Source organism: Tursiops truncatus, chromosome 13 (assembly GCF_011762595.2).
Source record: "Tursiops truncatus isolate mTurTru1 chromosome 13, mTurTru1.mat.Y, whole genome shotgun sequence".
Lineage (NCBI taxonomy): Eukaryota > Metazoa > Chordata > Mammalia > Artiodactyla > Delphinidae > Tursiops > Tursiops truncatus.
In genome coordinates, this window is record NC_047046.1 from 85,776,064 (window position 1) to 85,801,440 (window position 25,377).

Below are 25,377 nucleotides of genomic sequence, written 5' to 3' on the forward strand. Positions count from 1 at the left end.
GGTATCATAGCGGGGATGGACTAAAATCTTAGGTTTTCTTTTATGAGAAAGCCCAATACTGTTGGTTTTTAAATAAGAATTTTTTAGAGATTTTAACATTCTCATGGAATGTAGGTATCTGTTTACACAGAATGTTAAAATTTTTCTATACTCAATGTTTTACTGTATTTCTAAACTTAGTATTTTACTATACTCAATATTTTGTAATAACCTATAAGAGAAAAGAATCTGAAAATACACACACACACACACACACACATAACTGAATCACTGTGCTGTATACCTGAAACTAACACGATATTGTAAATCAACTATACTTCAATCAAAAACAAAAAATAAAATAAAACAAAATTTTTCTAAGTATATTTTTGGAGTTAAGACAGTAATCACATCAAATTGGTAAAAAAAAAAAAAAGGAAGAAAAACAAGTGTATTCCAAAGGGATCTTCAGGAAAGCAGGAAAGTGTCCTTCACAGAAGGCATTTACCAGAGATCTGAAGGAACACAGTAACAAATATTCATTTTCAATTAGTAGGTAGACAGCCACTTATAAGCAACTTTAAAAGATTACGTCCACATAAGAAATGTTACCAGTATGTAGTGTATGAATTGCTCAGGAAACAAGACAAAAGAGGAGTACATTTTCTGATCCTATAGGCTCTGAAAAGCTAACACTTAAGTAAAGTTAGATATACCTGCCTGTCATGTGGGAACCTAGCGTTACTCAGAAAGCAAACCAGGCGGCCCTGGAAAGCTCTGAGGATAAAAAGGGCATTTAACCTGGAATTAAATGCAGGGGATTGTCTTGGCCTTTGTTTAATTCAGGCTGAGGCTCAGTCTATCAAAGTCACTTTTACATTTTCAAAGAGAGTCAGGACGGCGGCTTGGGGGACCTAGTTTTTCCTGCATTAAAGGCATATAGATTTATGAGAACACACACCAAAGCCTATTAGGTGAAACAACAGGGCCACTGTACCTGACACTACACATCTGCAGGTGTTCAGAGCACATCTGTCAGAGCCCCCAGAGGTTATGCCCCCACAAAGGATTTCAAACATCACGAGAACCTCCAGTACCTCTGACCAAGACACCAAGTGAAAAATTACAGCAGGCCCTCCGTCACGGTACCGGAACTGAGAGACACGGCTCCGAGGACCCCCGCACCGCACAGCGGGCCGGCACACCTGCGTGAGGGTTCTGAAACGCCTTCCCTAGCTCCTCACCTCTGTGCATGGGTCTTAAATTGCACTAAGTAGCAAAGGAAGCAGTGTGTAGCCATGTTAACACAGATCAAAACACACTTTTCAACTGACCTGCTGAGAAAGCAGATTAGATCAATGCTGTGAGCTTCGGTATTCTGGTTTATAAAACAGGTACCGTTTCAAAATTTTATCTCTGGTTTAGGGGGTAAAAAGCAATAGCACCGTAAAAGCCCATGATTCCCTCTTTTGAGAGGCTTACCACACTGGTCATTTAGGGGACAAAAGGACACATGGGTCTGGTGTCTCCTGACGGTCTTGGGCACAAGATGAAATGTGGCTGGATGGGGCGCACTGGGAGCTGACCCGACACCCCTGCCCAGAATCCACAGGGAGGAAGGTCTCCTAAGGATGCTACAGCATCGGTCCTCCCACAGCCCCACCATCATTTATTGGCGGCCTAGATGAAGAAATGGGACTGGACAAAGGTATCAGACCCAGGACTGACACTCAGCTAGGAGGGAGAGCCAAAACCTTCACCAAAAAAAAAAAAAAAAAAAGAGAGACAGATTCAAAAGTTTTCAACAGGATGGAACAAAGGCTCAAAACTAACGAGAAGAAACAAAGTGCAGGAAGTGAAAGGTCTGGCTTAAGGGCTGTGCTGTGAGAGTCCAGGCTCCTAGGGGACCACAAGCTCAGTGTGAGTCTCCGTGGCCCAGGGTTTTATTGATATATCAAGGTAAGGCCACAGCCACAGCCAGGGAGGCAAGGGCACCAACGGTGTGCACCTAGCTGGAGGAGCCCAGTCTCAGCTCCGAGCCCCATACTAAGAAGAGTCAAAAGCATGTCCAGGACAGGCTCATGGAGGGAGGTCTCTGGAAACCAAGTAATGTGGAGAATGACTGCAGGAACTTGGACTGTGCCACCTGAAACAGAGGGCTGCTGGCTGGACCACCACAAACTCTGACATTCAGTCCCTGTGTCCTGAAGGGAGGGAGGGAGGCTAGTTCATCCAGCAGCATTCTAGCTGCCCCCTGGAATCATCTGCAAAGGACGTGAACCATCGCTGGAAGAAAGACCCACGGCCAGTGCCTAGACCAAAAACCAGCCTTTTGGGAAGAAGGGTCTGCACGTTTTTTGAAAAAACCTTTGGGTGATTCTAACTGTGGCCACGATCAAGGCGCGCTGGGGTCGACAGAGGACAAATCACCGGGAGTCACGGAGAACCGGATTTCAGGAGAGGCCGAGACAGACAGAGCTGCCGTGGGGCTGGAGGTCAGCCCCCAGCAGGCGGGGAGGGGCCGGCCTTCCGGGGTCCACAGGCTGCCTCTCTCTCCCTTCAACTCCAGGGCTGGGAGGATTATGCAGAAGGGACCAGCGACCACCAGAAATGAACCGTTGGCTTCACAGGCACCTCAGTGGCCTCACTGCTTTCCTTTCCATTCAGTGGACTCGGATGTGGTGGATTCTGCACAGGTATGTCTGAGTGATGTAAAGGGGAAACACGCTTCTTTTTTTAGAAAACGCTGTCGTTGCTTCCTGTATAACTTTCAAAGTAGCAAGTTAGCACTTCGCTCTGGGGAGCACGTGTTCAGGCATCACACATAAACGTGGGCTGGGCCAGCAGGGAACGGTTTCAAGTCTGGGGACTGAAGGCACTTTTACAAGAAGAGCCTCAGTTCTAAGTCCTCGGTTATCATATGTCACCTCATCAGCTCATCTTGGTTTAGTCTGTCCACTTACTGTATGACTGTGGCTCTTTGCCTCTCTTTTTATGTTGATTATAATTTCTTCGCTTCCCACCCTTGGTTAAAACAAAACAAAACAAAAACACAGAAACTCTCAAAACAGAAACAAAAACAAAACAGAAACTAATGCAGCACAAAACCCTGCATGCCTTACGGTGGGCCTTCCCCTGGCACGAGTGTCCCGACGGACCCTTCAGTAAACCTACGGTCACTGCAGGCAGCTGTGTCCTGGGTATGGAGGGAGAAGCTTCATAGACTGACTTGTCCCCGCCGTCAACTGATTCCTGACCAGTCTCCCCAGTTTCTCACCCCAGTTAGTTACGCTGTAAACACAGACGACTCGTTCTGACAGGAACCTAAGCAAATCTCAGAGGATGTTATCAGCTACTAACGTCTATAGTGGGATCGAGAGGAAGCAGGAGGAATGTGGGTCACCAGTCCCGCCTGCGAGACGCGGCTCTACGTCACCAGGGAGGGTCAACCGCTGCTGGCCAGGCTTGGTCCCCGGCGCCCGCCAGCCTGGTTCCCGTAGGCGAGCGGGATGTGATGCCAGACACCGGCCGCGGTGCCCCGGTCATGGCTGACCTCACCATCCGGCCAGCATCGCCCGGCCCCGTCTAGGGGTGGCGTGGCCCTGACGGGGTCCCCAGGCAGCGAGGGCCTGGCTCACAGCAGGAACCACACAGGTAAAAAGCAATAGCACCGTAAAAGCCCATGATTCCCTCTTTGGACAGGCTTACCACACTGGTCATTCAGGGGACAGAAGGACACATGGACCTGGTGTCTCCTGACGGTCTTGGGCACAAGATGAAAGGCTGTTGCCCTTAAGGGGAAGGAGGCGTCTTGGCTCCGGCCGGTGAGCTGCCGTCCAGCCGGGAACACCCAGCGCGGGGCTGGGATGAGGACTCCCCCTTCCCAGGAGCCAGCAGCCCAGCGGAGCCAGCTACACCCACCATCACCTCTCTCAACACACCCAGGAGGTGAGGCTGCCCTCCCCCGCGTTGCAGGTAAGGAAACTGGGGCAGGGAACAGCTTCCACAAGGCCTCGCTGTGGCTGGTGGAGCCCGATCCCTACCCCGGCCATCCAGCCGTCGCCCGCCCACCGCGTCCACGGCTGGGGAGGGTCCGCAGGGATGGAGGTGACCCTGTCCAGTAACTGCTGGGGGAGAATCAGATGCTGTGGTGGAAACCTAACTTGACTTTTCCAAAAGCTTACCCATATTTGGGCTGGGTGCTCGTAAGGTGAAGTACTGAGCCTCACGTGTGCAGCAAGTTTCTAGAACTTTTCATATTGGACCCCAGATGCCTTCAGGTCCTGCAATTCTAGAAGACGAACCTTCTCTCCAAAGAGGATGCACAAGAACACGGTAATGCAGGAAAACTCAAAACGACGGCCAGGTAAGGCAGTTCGCGAAGTACTGACGGACCCTGGTCCCGCTGGAGAGGCCGCCTGGCCGCCTCGCAGGGCCTCCCCGCCCGCAGCGCCTCATGCCCCACGGCCGCAGGACCAGCGCGTGGCCCCAGGAAGTGTGCGAGCTGCAGAGGAAACAGGAAGAGATGCTCTCCCCTGCGGCCCCTCCTCCTGCCCTAGGAAGGGATCCGGGAACGACCTGAGTATGAGACTCCATCAGCAGCCCCGTCCCTGAATTAAAACCCGGATGTAATAACATCTGTAGTGATGACCACAAACGGCAGCCGGCGCTCAAGGCTGAGAGCAATCTGCGCATTCAGGTCATTGGTTCTCCCAACCCCAGCGGCTGTGACCGTGAGATCGTCTCTTCCTGCCCCTTCCTAGCTGCTCCTCTTCGTTGAAAAGACCCACCAAACTAATTCCACACACGAGTGTATGAACGGGGAGTGGGGCTAAGGAGGTTCTCGAGACAGAAAATAGCCTAAACCCAAATTATTCTCGTGATTTGAGCCTTATATGGGACAAACAGTAACTCTCTCCCCAAGATACAATATCCCAAGTACTGTAAGCCTGAAGAATTCTCACCATTAAGAACTCCCGGATTAAAAGTAATTTTGAGACTTCAGCGGTTATTTTTAATATTTGTGAGTTCCTAGTAACTTTTATAACAAATATTATCAGTTACCGAAAACTTGTTGTGACAGCAAGAACATCCGTTTTTAAATAATGTTTCTCACAAGACCCTTCTTTTCTGATTTTTATTTTATCCTGTCTTAAAAAGGGACAGCTGGGGCACTTCCCTAGTGGCGCAGTGGTTAAGAATCCACCTGCCAATGCAGGGGACACGGGTTCGAGCCCTGGTCCGGGAAGATCGCACATGTCACGGAGCAACTAAGCCCATGCGCCACAACTACTGAGCCTGCGCTCTAGAGCCCGCGAGCCACAACTACTGAGCCCATGAGCCACAACTACTGAATCCCGCGCGCCTAGAGCCTGTGCTCTGCAACAAGAGAAGCCACCGCAATGAGAAGCCCGTGCACCGCAACAAAGAGTAGCCCCCGCTCGCCGCAACCAGAGAAAGCCCGCGCACAGCAACGAAGAGCCAACGCAGCCAAAATTAAAAATTTTTAAAATAAAAAAATTAAAGAAAAGGGAAAGCTGGTAACAAAAAAAGATACAGGGCAGAATAAAAGGTATGATGTTTTAACAGAAATGAGAGCCATTATGCATCGAGATTTAGCTGAAACTTGAGAGTTAACTGAGACAATTAAAACACAAGAAATTAACAAAGAGAAAACTGCATAGGTGTCTGGGGGTGGAAAGAGTCCCTGGAAAGATATTTCAGCTAAAAGAATCTCAGAAACACTGAACCTCAATGAAATGTGATGAAGACGATTATTATCATAGGATGTCTTGGATACAATGTAGAAATGACTTAAGAAAACGTTTTAGCTGCAATATCCATGGGGCTTTTCAATTAGCAAACACGGTTTAATAAGCTTTCTGTGCAAGTGAAGCAAAGGAAACGCTGAAAAGCACTGCCCCGGGCTGGTTCAATGTGGAAGTTCTCCTTCTGGGAGAATAAAGGAAAATAACCAAGGGGCAAAAGACGCTCTTATTATTGGTCGTATACAGAGGGACACCCAGAAAAGCACGTGACCAAGTGACCTACTTGCGAGGCTGCTTTAGGAGGGGTTACAGCAAACAAGGAAATCACCAGGGCTTCCAGGCCCAGGAACAACACCAGTACCAAAGTGAAAGTCCCAGCTCTGCCCCACTTCACCCTTTGTAAAAGGACAGGCTTTGTTTCCATAGAGAATAATACAGAAACTGCTTCTAATGGCCCAGTATCTATCAAGGACTATTCAGCTCTATGGTCAGAAAAATCTCTTTAAAAGAAGTGTTTCAAAGCTCTCTCACTCATTACACATATAATATGAACTATAATAATTAATAATAATAACAAAGTTTCAGTAAGGAAACCAGACAGAACTAGAACAATGAGTGACAACTGAATAATCATGTTTTAAAATTTGTATAAATGAACCAATATTTTATTCCCTAAATCGTTCCTGCTTGTTTTTCTGTCTGTCTGAATACAGTATAGGAGTTTTCATTTTAAGTAATTAATCTGTTCACATAAATAACTCACAAAACTGTAATTTATTTGCGTTAATAGAAAAATACGTAAATATCTTAGCACTCTGCAAGCCGGATTTTGATTTCTGAAGAAAAACACAGATTAAATACAGGACTTCTGACTAAACAGTGTAACCACCGTTCCACAAGGACACTTAAAGCTTGAAATCTGGGGAATAATGTTTTCAAGAACATTCCTATTCAGAGAATACAAAACCAACATTTTAAAGGTTAATCAAATACCTCGCGTTTCCACTCAAGCTTCCAGTAACTAGAGGGTAGTCCGTCCTGCCATAAAACATAATCACATTCTAGAAATCTAGAACTTACTGCTTCCTCACTGATACAACCATAAAAATGTGTCACTCGGGTCATTTGTGTGTTTTTTTTAAATCGAATCCATGCTGAAGTGAACAGAATTCAGGTCTATTTTCACAGCTACTGTCCATTTTATACACCCTCCTTCACTCCCCAAATCCTAACAGAAAGTATAAACTTGTCCACGTGACAAAATTCAAACAAATGTAAAAATGAAAAGAAACCATTAAACAAAACTTTACAAACCACGCTCTGAAGAGTGATGAACATTTCCACTTTACTAAGGCAAAGAGAAAGTAAATAGAATGTTATAAAGAAGTATGTTGAAGCCGAAGTGATTGTTGAAAGAAGGCATTTATATAACTTTTAGATTTTAAAATGTCATTAAAAAGGTGCAGCAAGGAACAGCCCAGGGAAGCTTAGCACACGATGCTTCTTTTGCGTCACCCTCCAGCCCTGTTGCTTCCTAACGGGCAGGACGGGTACACCAGCTCCTCAACCGCTACAAAAAACGCACGTCCCTTAAACCGTCTTCGTTTTTTCTTCCACAAGCTGCCTTTTAAGAGACCAAGCTCGGAGCAAGACTTCGGCAGAGAAGTCACCCTGTAAATCTCCAACGTAAAAACAATTACAACAGACACAAACTAGCTTTCACGTGGTTGGAAAGTTTGCTGCTTAATTATCCCGAGATACAAAACCCGAGTTCTGTGTATTTACAAACAAATTATAATGACCCTTTTTAAAGAAACTGGGACTCTTTATCAGGACAATCTTTCACATGTAAAACCAAGCACGTGCTGACCTGCAGAACAAAGGCCACTCTGGGGCACAGTGCTGGCCGGGCTGTCCCTGGAACCGCGGCTTCCGGCGCCGTGTGCGGACACAACCACTAGATGGCGCCCGCTCCCAACGCGAGACCCCACTGCCGGCGCCTGCGCTCCGCGTGGCGTCCCGGGTTTCAGAAACGGACCGAGGAGGCATGACTTATGAACAACAGGTACGTGTCAGCCAAAGAGGTACACCGACAACTTGCTTTAAGTGTGCATCAGTACAGTTGTGCGCATATTTCCTCTGAAAGGGCTTCGCAAGTACCGAATGTATCTGAAATGGGTAAGAGTCGTTCATCAAAAGCTCTTGATGTGTCTGTTCATGAGCATTTTCAGAGGTTAACGTGTGGAGAGCTGTAAGCTAGTGATATACTTGGACGATCTGGCTAACTCAGGTGAAATGATCTGTCTATGCCATTAGACCATGAGGGTTCGATTACAGGCAGCACCTACAAAGGTCCAATTTTTGGACAGAAGACCGGGGTGCTTCAAAGGGGAACCGGCCCAAGACAGGCACGACATGGCCTGATGTCCTTCCACACAGAACTCTGTCTACGTGAAAACCAAAATTCTTTTCATTCGTGGGGCACTGTCATATGTGCCTTCAGACTGAGGGTGGGCAACATGTTCTGGGGACACGATTTCTGAGCACTTGGCATCTACACGCCTGCCAAGTTAACCCTTTATTATTTCACGAAGCTGACCGTATACAGTAAGTGTCCCATCTTGCCTGGTCCAGCATCCCTCCTCCTACGGCGCCAGCTGATGTGCAACAAGGATGGTCCTGACCTCACACGGAGTTAACTGTGAACTAGGAAGCCGTGAGCCTGGGAAGGAACCACGGAGAATGTTAACTAAGCAGCACCAGCTTGTTGCCTAGTCATCTCATCCCCACCAGAAGCTGCTTCTCTAGCCTTTTATGGTTATAAATGTATAAGTGAGTATAAAATAGAGATTTTCTGTATCGCTCACATAAAGAGTTCAAACTATTTTATAAATATCAAATCTCAGATGTTTCACTCCCCCAGAGACATTTAGTGGCAAGAATTACTTTATATTTTACTTAATAATTTAAGCAAATATTCCCAAATCACGTCACTAAACTGTTTGGACTCTTGGGCAGGCTGCCCAGGCCTGCTGCTGAACAAGGGGTTGTAGTTATACTGTTTTCCATTAAAATGCAAAAACAAAGCATACATACATTTCTTCTTCACGAACTTCTTCACTCTCTGGTTTTCACTTTCTTCCCCCCCCTTTTTTTTAATAAAGAGGAAATACCTGTATTCCTCTTTCTTGCATATCTTTGGTTTTTCTCCTGACTGATAGCTCACCTTCAATTTATCCAGCTTTTTAAAAGTCTAGACAAAGAATTACAACCCCGATGGAGCAATGCCGCACAGAAAAATCGCAGGAAAGCCCCAATTACTAACGTTTATTTTCTCAGTCCTTTAGTCATATTTCTATTTTGAAAAGCAGTTGCAATATCGTATTTCTGTGACTGTTTTCCAGGAGCTCGTTGGCTAAGTGGGAGCTGTGAATCTATGAATTAAAAATGTTTAAAGCTAAGTAGAGGGTTTTCCGTCAAATTCTATCAGCTGAACTCAAAAGGGAAGGCCCTCCACCCGGCCCCTCTGCTTCCACGGGTTTGGCATCCCATCCGAGGCCGTCTAAGGGAAACTGCAGCTGTGGGATCCCTCCCGCCCACCCGCCTGGAGAGATATCTGGGGGGGGGGGGGGGATCAGCAAACACACTGGTCACCACTGTCACTCAGCCCACGACAGGCCCTGCTGCACTCAGGCGTGCTCGGCATTCTCTCGGCACCGGCTGAGTGTGGGCAGCTCCTTGACAGTGAGGTGTGCACTTGCGTGTGTGCACGTGTGCCTGTGCATGTGTGCATGCGTGGGAGGGGGCGATGGCCACTCCAGGGGTGGGGGATGGCTCTCGGAGGACATACTCTGAGGACACAAGTCACGTCTCAGCCCCGTGTCTTCCACTCGCTAAAGGTGCCGTCTCGGTCAATACTAATTAACTTGTTCGCTCTTTGTATAAAACCCAGGCATGACTGCGATGCTTCTCGCTGGACTCAGTAGTGAGCTGAGCACACACGTGGCCCTCACGAGAGCCTCCCCCGGCGAGAGGGCTGCTGCTCATCAAACCGCCAGTGAACAAGCGGACTCGCGGTGATGAACGCAGCGGCCCGGCCACGCGCCAGGGTCCGGAAGGCTCCCCCATGTCCTCTGCTCTGCCCTCCCTACCGTGCCTGTGACCTGCGTTCTCCCTCTGCACCCACCTCCCGAGGCCCCTTGGGGACAGGGACCCGGATCCTCCCCAGAACACTGAGTTTGGACTGGACAATAGCAAGACTTAAGATGGGAAGTGATCTGCAAAGTCACCACTGGTCTGAACGTCTAGATTCTGTGACCTAAACCCACTTTTTAAGAACGGCAGCCACTGACGCTCTCTCTTCTCCCTGACCTAAAAAACACCCTCAACAGGCTGCTGGGGTTCTAGCCCCCTTAATCTATAACCTCCGTGTCTCTCCAGATGCCGGCAGCTTACAGTTTATATGGGACTGAAAAGATGTACTGATCCTGGCGGCAGAGCTGAAGCCATAATAAAGCACATTCAAAGATGCAGCGTGGGGCTTCCCTGGTGGCGCAGTGGTTGAGAATCCGCCTGCCGATGCAGGGGACACGGGTTCGTGCCCCGGTCCGGGAAGATCCCACATGCCGCGGGGCGGCTGGGCCCGTGAGCCATGGCCGCTGAGCCTGCGCGTCCGGAGCCTGTGCTCCGCAACGCGAGAGGCCACAACAGTGAGAGGCCCCTGTACCAAAAAAAAAAAAAAAAAGATGTAGCGTGTTCATGAATGTGATCTATCTGCAGAGCTGCCAAGCCATCCCGGGGCTGCACTGGGAATCACCAGGCCCAGCCGGCACCCTCTCCTGTCTGTGTCCGTCCGTCCTGAGCCTTCGCTTCTTACAGGCACAAAGGGGACGCACGTGCAGAGTCACGTGGCCACACACAGTCACGTGTGCGCAGAGGCACGCCCAGCCACAGGCATGTACGCAGTGCACACAGGCTCACGCACACACGCGGTTTCCCACAAGAGAACGGCAGTGTATCTGGGCTGCAGGGCCACCGGGGGCAGCTACTGTCCAACCAGATAATTGCCCACGTGACCCCGAGTCCTGAGAACTCGCTCCCTTTCCCACAGCCAGACAATTACAAAGTCCAGAATTCAAAACCCAATGCATACACCATTCTTTAAAAGGAGAAGACGTGTGTGTGCGTTGGGGCTAAGTTTAAAAGCTGAGCGCATCAATCCACACCCTGAAAACCTTCAAGTGGCCAAGCTCAGCACCACCACGAGCCGCACAAGCAGGAACCCAGGGCCCCCGCTTCTTTCCTCCACTCAGATGTCGATCAACGTCTCGATTTCTAGAAAACACATTCACCAAACCTAAGACACGTAACTGCAAAACACGAAATGGCTATTATCTTTAGAATCTGGGAAACAATTACACAGCCACTCGTCCTGGTCGCTGTGTCTTCGGAACCACAGCTCCATGGCGACACATCCACACGGGTCACCTCGGGTCTCTGGGCACCAGTCAAGGATAACGCTCGGCCTGTGTGCCACGAGTCCCCTGGACGCAGCCGGGGCACCAGCCCTGGGGCCGAAATCGCCCCATTTCCGCTCTGCGCGGGGGCAGGTGGCCAGGGCGAGGACCTCGGCCTTCCTCTCCCGCCCAGCAGCTTCTGCAAAGCACCCAGCAGGCATGGACCGACTTCTGGGCCTGAGCTGGATGGCAACACAGCTCAGCAAATGCCGTGAGCGAAGCAGGGACCTCGGAGGCCAACCACTTCTACCTGACTGCCCGCTGGGCACGGGGGATGCTCCGTGTACGGCCTCACCACCGCTCCAGGGGACCCTCGGTCACCGTCCCTACTACCCCCTCAAACCCCAGTGACCCCGTGATCACCCCCATGTGCATGTGCTCGTGCATGTGTGTGCCCCTGGGTACATGCGTGTGCACCATGGTCCCAAGGAGACCGTAGAATCCGTTAAGCCACAGGAGACGGTGCAGCCACCCTCACAGCCCCCGGCAGCAAACTCTGCGATACACACCTGCCACCTGCTCCTTGCGAATCTTCCGAAGCCACAGCTCAGGCGGGAACAGGGTCAGCGGATACGAACTTTCCCTGGAAGCGCCTGGTGAAATAGCTTCCCAGCGCCACGGCAACGGCGCAACCCATTAGGCAACAGGGGACGCAGTCGCCCCCAGGAGCAGGGTCTGCACAGGCACCACAATCAAAGGCAGCCCCCCGCGGTCCCTCATGCTGGACCCCCCTCGGACGCTCACGCTACGTCCCACGGACCAGCAGCCCAGAGGCTGCAACGCACCCCCAGCGCCCAGGACAGCCTGGCCACGAAGCGATGCGGCCAGCGTCACACACAGAGGCTGAGGGGCCCCGGCCCCAGCTCAGACTTGACCCCCGGCCGCATGTGGAGCCGCTGCAGCCCTGTGTGCAGGGCAGAAAACCCAGGAGAGACTCAGAGGTACGACACGGATGGGTCTGGAGATAAGGAGGGGTGGGACGCCGCCGGAGGGGTGGGAGATGTCGTGGGGGGGTGACGAGGACAGCCTCTCGTCCCCTTTACCTTCCGGACACTCGAGGCTGTTGTGTCCTCACGGTTCATTTAAAAACCACAATGAAGCGTCCACCCACTACGGACAACCCCAGTCATAAATCCTTCCGTATTTTTACATATCTGTCTGTTAGTCTGTGACTCACCCACACGGCACATGAGGAACACGTGTCACTTTAACTGCAGAGACTCATTACTGGGTTCACAGAGGAAAAGGCCTGTCACGTCCCTGGGGTCGAAAGACCGTTCCCCGTGGCTTGGAATCCCACCTGCAGTCCCCTGGGGCGGTGGGCACACATCGAGCCTAGTACTGCACCAGGCCAGGGGTCTGCTGACCGCCAGGGGTCCATCAGGATGACTGGCTTCCACGCCGGCCAGCAGGCACAGTGCCACGCTCTGACATGTCATCCCAGTGCCACGCCACGCCCTGCCACGGAACGTCCACAGAGGAGGCATGTTGACATCGGCGGAGCAGGCCACGGGACAGCAGCGTCCTCGGCGGCAGCATGGCCTCTGGGACCTCTAAGCCAGCTTCTCCTTCAGGGCCCACATTCGCGGCCGCTACGTCCCGATCTCGGTCATCGTGAGCAAGCATCCCTGCCCGTGGACACCGGACTCCTTCACCACTGGGTACCGCCTGCCTGCTTCTGCACCTGAGGCCTTTCTGTTAATCGAATTCTTCTTCTTAAAACAAACAGCAGAGCCTGTGAAAGCAGCTTTCACGTCTCACCAAGGCCTTCCCTTTCCAGGCTAACCCTTCACGGTTTTGCTAACCTGTCAAAATGGGTGAGGATTTCTGGGCTTCTGCTGAAACTTTTTTGTCAACCCAAGAGACGTACAAATGCCCAGGTGTCAGGAACACCCTGTTTTTCACCATCAGCGGCGGGTCCCACCCGAACCCACGGACGATCCTGAAACAGACAGGGTGTCTCTTTCTCAGGGTCAGAGACGTGGAGCTCTAAGTATGCAGGTGAGACTGCAGCCCGGCCGCCTCCCTGCCCCGACCTGGCCCCTGCCTGGGCAGCCTCTGACACCCAAACCTGGGAGGGTCCCCCCGGCAGTGAGACCCACCTGTTGGAACCCAGGCTCTCTTGGTTCCGAGCAAGGGCGCTCAGGTGTGAACTCAGAGTTGCGCTGCCCCCCTATCAAATGCGCTGACGCCTCCGTTGTGAGGGGCTGAGCCCCAAATCAGCAGGACACGAGCCCCTGACGGCCGTCCCCTCACAGGGCAGCGGACACCAGCCGAGCCCCCTGTCTACCGTGCCGTCCCAGGCAACACCGCCATGCCCTCCGAACTCTTTGAGCCTTTTTATGGTAAAATAAATCAGAGATTCCGAAAATACACAAAACCAGTTCACGGTTCAATAAGTTACTCTAAGGCGATCGCTCTCGTAACCGCACCCAGGTCAAGAAGCAGGCGCTGCCACCCCCCAAAGCCCCGACCGTGCCCCCTGCACACACGCACGGAGCCTCCGCCCCGGGCTCTGCGGCGCTCGCTCCCGCGCCACCACGTGCCTCTGCAGGTCGGGCCCTCTGGCCCCCAGCTGTCCCCACCCCGCTCTCCTCCTACCCCCGTTTCTACCGGGACACCCCTGCCCTGCGGGCGCTCTCCCGTCCTCGGCGTTGGTGCCAAGTTGGCCTGGCCGCCTCTCCCACGAATTCACGGGGGGACGAGGACAGAGGCGTGTCACCAGAACTGAGACGAGGCCTCGTGTTCCGGGGGGTGAGGAGTGCTCTGGGTCCTGGGGGACAAAACTGGTAGGAGGGGAAAACGCGTTCCGTTTCGCATCACACGTCAAGATGACCTTGCTGTCATCGTCAGGATGTGCGTCCCTAACCACACGCTGCTGTCCGAAGCGGATGGCGGATCCTGGCAAGGCTGTGAGCCGGTGACCGGGACCCTCGGCCCTGTGCGACCCGCCCCCAGGGAACTGGGTGGACCCAGGACCGAGGGTGACTCAGCTCACCCTGACATTTAAGGGGTGGCGTCAAAGAACCCGTGAAGTGGAAAACGCCTCACGATGGGAGGTGCGGACGGCTGCCGTCACCACGAGGAAGCCCACAGGGCACTGGTCACAAGGCTGCGTCAACGTCATCCCCCAAAACCCAGAGGGACCAGGGCAGCCAGGCAGGGCACAAGAGAAGTCTGAGAAGAGGCTTCAAAGCTGACAGCTGTGCGTGCTTCCAGGCTGACCGTCTCTGTTCTCTCATCGCTATAAAACAATCTCTAAAGAGCTGTCCTGGGCAGCCCTGTAAGGGGCTACCTCGGCAGACAGATTCTCCTATGAAAGATTTAGCAACAGCGTTCGATAATCTATCTCCTTAACACCTGGAAATAAGGTCACCATGAACACTGGGACCCAATGCACTGCGAGTAGCTCCGCTAAACAAGGCCCAGCCACCCATTCACAAGCAAGGCAAAATGCATGAACAGGGACAGAGACCCTCATCTGTCTAACCTTCAGACAAGAGAGAGCTGTGGAATACTAAAATTCAACTAGAATCCCAATGTGGAACCTGAGATTAACAAACACACACTACTATATACAAAACAGATAAACAACAAGGTCCTACTGTACAGCACAGGGCACTCTATTCAGTATCTTGTAATAACCTATAATGGAAAAGAATCTGAAGAAGAAGATGTACATATATACCTGTATCTATATATACACAAACACACACACGACAATCAATTTGCTGTACGCCTGAAACACTGTAACTCAACTATACTTCAATAAAAAAAATAAAAATTAAAAAAAATCATGACACATTCAGTGAGAATTTTTTTGGCCACAGACCCTGTGTCTTACAATTTCCCATATTCTGTAGTGATCTTTTCACAATCAGTTGGCAAACATCACTGTGACCATTAAAAAAATAATTTAAAAAATTCATAAAAGTTGTGATTTCAGAGGAATAGACAGCAAATGAGTAGAGATACATAAACATATGTCTACTTCCAATTTAAGCAAATCAAAACAAATACACAGCCTGAAGAGGAGAGTACCGAGAGAAAAGATTTCAGGACAATTAGGCTGAGACTCTCCTGAATGGGGCAGTTCCCCCGTTTCCTCCGCATGGGTGTGCACTGTGTAAAAATTCTATGCTTTGTAGATCAAGGATACTAGAGGAGAGCTCCGATGACCAAATTTTCATGACCGAATTTAATGACAAAAATTTCATTATCAAAATTAATTAAAATGTATAATCAAAATGAATAAAATTCTCTCTCTTAACCTTGCCCTCAGAAGACTATAGTAAATGCCACCACTGGCACAACTCGTTCGCCAACAGAAATGAAAAAGGAAAAAGCTCTAAGAAGATAATTTTGAAGTTAGCAGTATTTTGAGGGGGAAAAAAAGGCAGGCCCTTGAATACCACCTGAGGAGAAATTGTTTTTCCGGTAGCAACAGTACCATTCACACCAGGGTGAATCACACCCAATATGACACCAAAAACACCCCCAATGGCCAGTCTCCAGGAGCCACACGGCCCTGCAGCCGCGTTTGATGCTCCAGGTCCCCAAATGAGAGGCCCCGGCGGATCTGGAGCCAGTCTCGGCCCCCCGGGGCAGGGGGCATCTTTCTTCCAGCAGAGACAATCCTGGAATGTCTGGGTGCCATTGCAGGAGGCCCAGCCTAGACCAGCCCCTCAGCCCACCCAAGGATCCTGTGACTCCCTGTACTGGATGCCTTCCTGCTTGAAATACCTGGTGCGGTTTCTATGTCCTGCACTGAGCCCTAACAGGTAAGACTGCCTTGCTTTGTTGGGGGAGGGAGGAACCTGTGACTCTGAAGACTTCAAGTCATTTTGACACAAGGGAAACTTTTCTCTTGCAAATGAATTTCTGCAGTCAAGGATACCATCATCCACCTGTAGGCAGCCGTCTGTGAGTCAGGACAGGGGAGGAGAAGAAATCCTCAACTCAGATTCTCACACAGGCTTCCTCTCCCCCAGTTCACCATGTCTCAGGGCATGCAGCTCACACCCCATCAGCAAACACCCCCCAGAGGAGCTGATCACAAGTTCAGCTTGTATCCGTTTAAATACGTCACAGAGCAAACATCCATCCACCCAACCCTCTAGCGACTACATGGCTGCAGCGTGCTCATCTCACCTCCAGTGACGCAAACTTGGGATCCTAAAAGGAGAGAAAACTTTCAGGGGTCAAACAAGAAATAATAGCAGCTGGAATTCCAAGACAGTTTCTGGATTTTAGAGGCCGTGTCCCCGGGACAATTGAGAAGCACATGGAATCCCTCGGGCCAGCACCATCCAACAGAACTTCTCCAATGACGCAAAGGCCCGATCCGTCTTCCCGTCCCGCACGGGAGCCTCCCGTGGCTGGGGGATCAGCGTGTGGGACCAAGCAGCCTTAGGGGTCACGCGCCCTAAGGAGAAAACCTCAAGCTCAGCCGCCTTCCTAATACGCCCAAGGTAGACATCCCCCAGCACACTGGTCGCGGCCTGGGCCTCTTTGCTGCCTTATTCTAGACAAATCTCCCCCCAAATCCGAATACAACAGACTTGCATCAAACACCACTTATTTCAGGCAAGAAAACTTCCAAAGAGTTAAGCAAGTGGGACGCAGCTTAAACTAAGTATTCCTTAATCGAAAGACTCATTCTAAATTCAACTCTTCCTTTAGGATCATGATATCAGAGTTTAGAAACAAGACCGTGCTCCCCGACATTAGGAGAGCGGCAGCAAAAGTAAGGAGATGAGGCAGAATCATCACTGTTGAACACGTGTCATGCACCGTTAACCCCCGGACACGATGGAAATCAGAAGTGTTAGGAACTCCAAAAGTAATGACAAAATACAAAAGCCAAAAGCACCAAACTCAGCAAGTTCTAAAATTGTACCTTAGTCACAAAGAAAGGGCCGCTCTGGACTCGGGAGGCCTGAAACCCAGTGTTAACCTTCCGTCCATAAAAGGAGAAGACAGCTCCAGAGCTCTGAATCTCCTGTCTGCTCTGAGGATGCGAGGCGGTGGCCCTCCTGTAATATCCAGGCATCTTCTGCGCTCAGGCAAAGTGGAAACCCATCTGCACACCTGCGCCACCTCCAGCATAAAACGTTTTTAAAAATATGTTATGTATCACTTTGTATTATCAGGTACTTAGATAACGAAGCTAGCAAAGCAGGTAGGTCATCTTAACCTTAAAAGAACCTGAAAAATCCCTTAAGATGAAAGTGTCTGAGACCCAAGGAAGTCAAACCCAAGCGGGTCGGAGACAACAAAACACACTGTAGCCCAGAGGTGCCAGGCGGAGTGGCAGATGGGCACCGTTGCAGCGATGTCATCAATCGTTTTCAGAGTGAGTGACACCGAGGTTCACTGTCCCCTGATGGGGCCCCATTCCTGAGAGCAGGAAAAGGGAGCCAGGGTCCTCACACTTATTGCTCTCAGTGCCTACAGGGCAGGGAACTCTGGCTCCACGTGGTGGGTGGAAGACATGGGGGGAGGGGGAGGGGCAGGGGGCCTCGAGGGACACCCCAACGGGACAGGAGGAGGGCCACTGTGCCCAGCCACTGCCTGCACTCCTGGACTGTCACCCCACCGTCCACGGCACGTGTGTGGCCTGGTAACCCTGCCTCAATCTTCAGGAGAACTGGACTCTGCAATCTGACCTGGTGACCCATAGGGTCAGCCCGGGCGAGAAAGGGGCCTCGGATTTCAAACTCCTGTTGCCGGAGCTGCTGTATGCGGGATTAATAAGGGGATGAAAGAGGGGGACCAGCCGAGAACAGGGAGGGCGTGGCCCCTGAGGAGAAGGCAAGAGGCCAGCCCACTGCCAAGATGCGGCCGCAATGACAGAGGTGACCCGTGGCACCTTGGTCGCTCTAGACCCTTCCACCTCAAAGTCTTCTGAACATAGTTGCAGGCAAGTTGGAGGCCTAAAGCACACTCAGTTCACTCGTATTCCAAGAACCTGGGTTTCTTTCTCAGTCTTCTTTCTCATGGTATCTTAAAAACCCCGAGTCCACCGTTCCTTATCCCCACGCGCCCCCAGCCCGGAGCGCCATCCCACCAATGACACCAGCGGTCAAGCCCGGTGGCCCCCGCCGTGTACCCCTCCTTGCAGAGTCCCTCCTCTGACACCAGATTCCCCATCTGGGAAGAGAGAACCTGGAAACCCAGTCTTCGTCCGTGAAGAACTGAAGGCAGAAGCCAAGTGCTGTGGTTTGGAAACATGACGTGCTGTGTAAATGACCACAAACAAGGCAGGTTCAGACTCAGAAGGAAAGCTTTTCTGTCTCTGAAGTTGGCCCCGTTCTCCGCCCTCCCCCAACCCCAAGCACCCAAACCTGGCCGAAAACATGTAAAGTTGCTTCTGGAGCACCTGAAGTGGAATTAAGTACCTAAATCTTACACACAGCATGTGTGTGTCTGTGTGTAAAATTTGCGGGTAAGTACTGACATATCCCTAAATTCTGAACATGCTGAATAGAAATACACTACATATCCTTCTCTGCAAGACCATTAACCTCCTTAACAATAAGCATCCCATGTTATTGGTCTTTAATTCCTTGCAGCCCCACAGCCAATAAACGTTTGTTGAATGAATACATCAATCGAAAGACAGATAGCAGGACTACAGAAATAAAAGGACCCGTGTTTTCTATGCAACCACATAGGAATCAACCAACTAAGCCCATTTTTTAGAATTGTATGAATAAAGGGGGAGGGGGAAGCTGGGACAAAGCGAGAGAGTGGCATGGACGTATATACACTACCGAAAGTAAGGTACATAGCTAGTGGGAAGCAGCCGCATAGCACAGGGAGATCAGCTCGGTGCTCTGTGACCACCTAGAGGGGTGGGATAGGGAGGGTGGGAGGGAGGGAGATGCAAGAGGGAAGAGATATGGGAACATATGTATATGTATAACTGATTCACTTTGTTATACGGCAGAAAGTAAAACACCATTGTAAAGCAATTATACTCCAATAAAGATGTTAAAAAAAAAAAAGAAAGAAAATGCTACATGCTTGGTATGGATTATAGCATGATTTTGATATTCTAAATAAAATATTCTCTAGCCAAATTTTGAAAAAAAAAAGAATTGTATGAATAAGATAAACTGCAAATTTCTAAAAAAAATTAAATGGTACAATACTGGAATTTCTAATTGCTTAGCTTTTTCCTCTTATTTTCTACTATTTTTGAGGCGTTCCTACGTTGTTTATTCTATCATACGACCACGATCTGATTTTACTCTCTCAAATAATCAGGCCCCCAAACGCCCCCCCCTTTGGCCCCCCCCCCCATGGTTCCACCCCACAGAAACTGATTTTATGCTAAGATAGAAAATGTTTTCTCAATCTAACCCACTTCTGGCATGGGTTAAGTGTGACTGGATCAAACTAAAACTGAAACGGGTATTTAAAGAATGATGTAATATTAGTGAACGAGTTAAAAATCTTCATGAAATCCCATGGACGAAAATGTTCCAACACAACATTTATGTATGCGAAATTAGTGAACATCTGTTCCCTTAAAAGGTTTTGTCAAATGTTTTCTCAAATTGATACACTATTTAAACAGCTTATATAACTACCAAGTAGCTTAAGGAATTTTATTTAACTTTTATATTTAAAAAAATTAAATATTTGAACAAAAAGGTTTTCTGAAGAAACTGGTATCACCAAAACCACATTATCCTCTGCCCTTACTCTGAACCAATTCACTTTAAAACTGTACTTCTAATAGAATCTGAAAGACTTCCACGTACACACACACACATACATTCCTAAGTACTTAAATAAACTACATCATTTACGGCTGCTTGGCTTTTGGCACTACTCATTGCTCACAATCCCACTGTGGGATAAAAACCCTGTTTCTTCTGAAACGAGGCATTTCCCTTTTTGTTCATGAATAGCACGCTAGCATGTACTTAAGTAAGATTTCATTGAAAAAAATAATCTTAGGCAAAGTCGGCATACCAGCTATGATTTTCTTCATTCAGGGAGTTTTTTAAAAGTCTGCACCCCTCAAGTTTAATGTGAGGTTTTAAGAGTCAGCTGATCAGCGGCAGGTACCCTGGCAGGGGATGGCGGTGGGCACCCAACAGCCTTCCTGGGTCTGGTGACTTTTTTAAAGCTCAGTGTTTGAGCCCCAACCTATATTCCGACCTACTGAGAACTGTTAGTCAAAGTTACCTTTTCTTAGGTTTTCTTAGATTGTCTTCACCAAAAATAAGGTTTACCTACTACATGAGCTCCGAAGCTTGTCAAAGTGCTCTTCGTCTTGCCAAACTGCCTTAGAATCATTTAATTATGTGAAAGGTAAAGTAAGTCAGTAAATTCTTGTTTTGTTCCTAAATAACGGTCTTAATTTTTTTAATGCCGGGTCATGAGAAGGATGATATAAACGTGCGTGTCCGTTCCTGTTCCCACTAAACATTTGAAACTAAACACACAGAGAGTCCGGCCTTGAATCCTTTTCTCAAAAGAAGCGATACACGTACACACACACAGATGTACACGCACACAAACACACACACCAGTCACACTCACAAATGCACACATTACACACCCCACACACGCACCGCGTGAGCGCATCCTGAAGACACGGCTTGTTTCGGAGCTTCTCGCTCCGGTCCCTCAACAAAGCACTGCTGGGAGAGTCAGCGTCAGCCCGACTGTAAAAGGTAAGGTCTTCGCAGCCGTTTCAGTTCCAACCAGCAAGGAGCTCGGTTTGCAAAGGAGTAAATGCGCCGTTAGCAACCTTCTCCAACACCTGGAAGTTCCTTGTTAACTTCCACGAACAGCGCGAGCTGTGCCAGCAATAATCCCTCCATACCAGACACACGGACACTGTGAAGGAAAGACTGACTTCCCACACCTTGTGCTGAATCACTGCATCTCACGGAGAGGGAAGGCCAGGCCCACAGGAAAGACAGACAAAACTTGAAGGATGGAAACCACAGGGCACTAAGACATTTTATGAAAGGTGTGAAAGCTTCATAGTTGGAACACACTTCAGTCCGTCCGGAGGCGGCCAGCTCCACAGCGAGAGGTCCCCTGTGTGTCCCACACAGCGCAGGAGACGCACGGCCTTCTCTTTCAGGCGGAGCTGGGAAGCCCCCCGGGCCCAGCTCCGTGGGCACCTGGACCGTCGGTCTGGGAAGGCGGCACATGCTTCAGACCACGTCAACGGCCCTGAATTTGCCCATGAGTGACCAAAGCCAAGATCTGCAAGTTTTCCAAACTTACTGTTTGGGGCTTTTTGGTCTTTAGTCAAATATATAACCCTGTTTCAAATCATAAGATGTAACCCAAGCCCAAGTATCAGATTAGGAAATTGCGATTCATATTCTCTATAGCCCTTAAGAAACAGAAGGCAACGGTTCCTAGACTACTTACCCTGAGATTTCATCTGAAACATCTCTGAACAGTCAATGTAGAGCCATCTTTGATGGGAAGTAACTACACACGGAACCTCCACAGTAGTGGAGACCAAGGCTTACAGAGCCATAGGAAGGAAAACTTGGGGAAAGTCTTCATCTTTGGCAAAAAGTATTTCTGAAGATACATGTTTCCCTCCGTCTTACATACTGCCTCCTTCCCAAGTTGAGTCTAGATAAAAAAACATGTACTCCATTTCTCCACTCTCCTTCCTCCAAATTTATCTCCAGTTTCCAATCAGCAAGCAAAGAGGGAAGAAGTATGCAGGCAGGGATGTCCACCCAGCCATCCCCACGCTTGGCCAACACAGCCCCAAAGACCTCCATACAGAACCTGGAGAGCACAGGGTCAGGACGGCCTGGGATACTGAGAAATGAACAGATTTTCACAGTGCTTCACAGCTTGCCACCATCCGATGGTTGCTGTAAAGTTCTGAAATGAAACTTGGCACAGGGTCTCCACGAGATGCCTTTGAACTCTGAATGCTTCCACTCTGTAACAACTTACCCAGTGGTTCATCTGGTCCCTGATTCCTGACTTCAAAGAACAGGCTCGCGCTGTCCCCGGCAAGGGCAGAGATCTGGGAGCACAGTTTCAATGTTTCACTTCACGAGGCTCCCAGCTCTTTCAGCATTTTATTAACCCATGAACACGCGGAAACCAAAGCCGTCAGGACGACTCCAGGAATCCGGAACGTTCAAGACCTGAAAACTTTTCTGCCTTCACCCAATTTGAAAACATTCATGACTTTTTGTCTTTACCGAGGATATCTGCAAGCGGTGTCTCCATTTCTCTAACTCGCGCTTTGTTAAATATTTAAATAAGTGCATACTCCAAGGACAATTCTTTATGACTTTAGCCTATCCCAGTAAGTAATCCTCAGTGAAAACCTGTTATCTCAGAATTCACATCTGACACTTTTCTGCTATTTAAAGCCAAGAAGTAATAAAACTTGAAGGAATTTTTTAATCCCTTTTTTGGATGTAATTAATTATATTAACTTGGTAGCTTTCAATGAGAGAAAATACTGCATAGGAGATTTTATGATTCCTAGAAAGGAAAGAAATGCATAGTTCCTTTTACGGAATTACTGCTGTCACTAAGTTTCTGCATACGCTTCAGAAGTTCCTAGGTCAATATTTACATCTCTAAAGAGAAATGCTATTTAAACACTCAAAGGACAAAACGGTGCTCACCTATTAAATGTGAAATCCTACAATTTTGCTAGTTTTCAAGTTGCAAGTTTCTCCGCTTAGGGGTCAAATACAACTGTGAATTTTTTAAAGTAAATTATAAGCAGTCTGTTGGTATCAATAAAATAAGTATGTCAGTAAAATACAGTCTTTTAGAATTTCTCTTTCCCAATGCTTTTGGGGTCCCCAATGCATGGTTTCACCGCTGAGAAGGACATCCTCCATCAACAGTAACTCACTCAGATCCCCGCCTGAAATAAACTGGCCTCATATGTGGAAAAAAAAAAAAAGGAAAAAGAAGATTGTGTTTCTTGGACTAGCCTTACATGTGAGAGTTAAGGTGAAAACAAAAACGCTTTAGCAAAAATTTCATTCAGAATGTAATTAGGGCTTCCCTGGTGGCGCAGTGGTTTAAAGTCCGCCTGCCGATGCAGGGGACACGGGTTCGTGCCCCGGTCCGGGAAGATCCCACATGCCGCGGAGCGGCTGGGCCCGTGAGCCATGGCCGCTGAGCCTGCGCGTCCGGAGCCTGTGCTCCACAACGGGAGAGGCCACAACAGTGAGATGCCCACGTACCGCCAAAAAAAAAAAAAAAAAAAAAAAAAAGTAAGTAATCTCTATTTTCTCTTGAAAACCTGTAATATAGTGCTAAGCAAGAGAAAAAGGAACAATCGCTTTAAAAATATAAAGAATTTAGTTGTGTGTCAAAAACTGAACAAATGATGACAGACCCAGTTTGCTACTAAGTGAAGATACAAATGTCTTTCTGCTTGAGGCAACTACAGAAATGTCACACAGAAGAAGCAGGGGCTGCGGAGAGGGGGTCTGGATGGGACCCGAGGCCTCGTTTCCCAGGTAAGAAAAGAGACACAAAAAGTCTGTGGAGGGGCTTCCCTGGTGGCGCAGTGGTTGAGAGTCCGCCTGCCGATGCAGGGGACATGGGTTCGTGCCGCGGAGCGGCTGGGCCCGTGAGCCATGGCCGCTGGGCCTGCACGTCCGGAGCCTGTGCTCCGCAATGGGAGAGGCCACAGTAGTGAGAGGCCCGCGTACCGCAAAAAAAAAAAAAAAAAAAAGTCTGTGGAGAGCCGGTGTCCAGGAGGGGCTGGAACCCCGTTTCAACAGAGCTCCTGGGTATCTCACGCAGTCTCACAAACAGAGCCCGTCAGCTGGGAGAAGACCCGTTAAGTCTCAGGCTGTCCCCTCTGTCTCTGAATGCCACGAATGAGTTACATCTCCAGCTTCCAAGACCCCGCGGGCACCAACTGTCCAGAATTGTACATCAAACTGTAAACAAAAGCTAATAATATATCAAGTTTTTAAAAACGGGTAACAGAACTCTTATTTGTCAGACGCGTGCAGGTGTATGCGTATACGCACTCCTGTAAGATATAAATGTGTTCGTGTATAAAGAGTGTAGCCAAAGGAGATGCACAGGAAGGCACAGCTGGACCAAAAACTCAACCATGGTTGCCTCTGAGTAAGGATGTCACTGTTTTTTCCTTGTTCCTTATCTGTAACGTAACGATCCAGGAATGTTCATCAGAATATACGTACTAAAAATACGAATCATCTCGTAACCACAGTCTTTTTACATTCGTTTGTGCCCAAATGCCAAGGAATCGGGGCTGTGCGAGGCCCCGTGGACCAACAGCCCGGTAACCTGGTGCCCAAGCCTGGCAGAGACAACCACCACCCCGGCCAGGTCAGCACGATGGCAGCCAGGTACCGCAGTGGCCCTGACACGGCCAACAGCTCCAGGGGCGAGGATGCTTTTTGTTTAATATTTGTCTAATACCTGCGTTTCTGTAGTTTTTCATTCTTAGGAGTCACTTACTGCTGCTCTCATTTCCTGAAGATCTCTGCTGGGCTTGAGATTTAAGGAAGCTGCGCATCCCATCTCCAACCACAACTGCTCAACTGTCTGACGCTGTGAAGCCCTTCAAAGCACCTCTCACCTACGGCCCCCCTCCTATCACCATTCCACCCCCTCATCTCGGTACAGGGCACCTTACCACATACCCGAGTCCCAGAAAAGTAACCTGTCAAACTGCTAGAATCGGTAAAATACTAGACGTGGGAGAAACCCAACCAGCTGAAGCTACGGTCATGTAGAGTTCTCATTTTAAGGGCATACACACTGTTTGGGGGACTATTTACATGTGGGGAAGGTGGAGGCAGGGGCAAGGGTTACACTATTTTATGGAAAACAGCAGATACCTAAAGAAAGTAATTTCTAAATCTGAGAGATGATCAAAAGAGCCTGGACACAAAAGCAATTCCTGTAGCTATAAAAGTTTACGCTTCACATGCCTTTATGCGTCTTAAAATGCTGGGGGGTACACCCCCTGAAAGTGTTACATTCTAAAAAACAAAGTACATATAAACCAGTTGTTCAAAAATAAAATTGCATTTCTTCTCAAAAAGTTTTATGTGGGGCAGTTAAATTCCCAGAGTCTCCCCCAAACGGGTACT

At 49.2% G+C, this 25,377-nt stretch overlaps 1 protein-coding gene across 8 annotated transcripts in view; it reads right to left on the reverse strand.

Annotated features, from left to right (window-relative positions):
- ZNF516 (zinc finger protein 516) overlaps positions 1-25,377 on the reverse strand; it is a 113,596-nt gene that overhangs the window by 22,065 nt on the left and 66,154 nt on the right. The window lies entirely within an intron of this gene.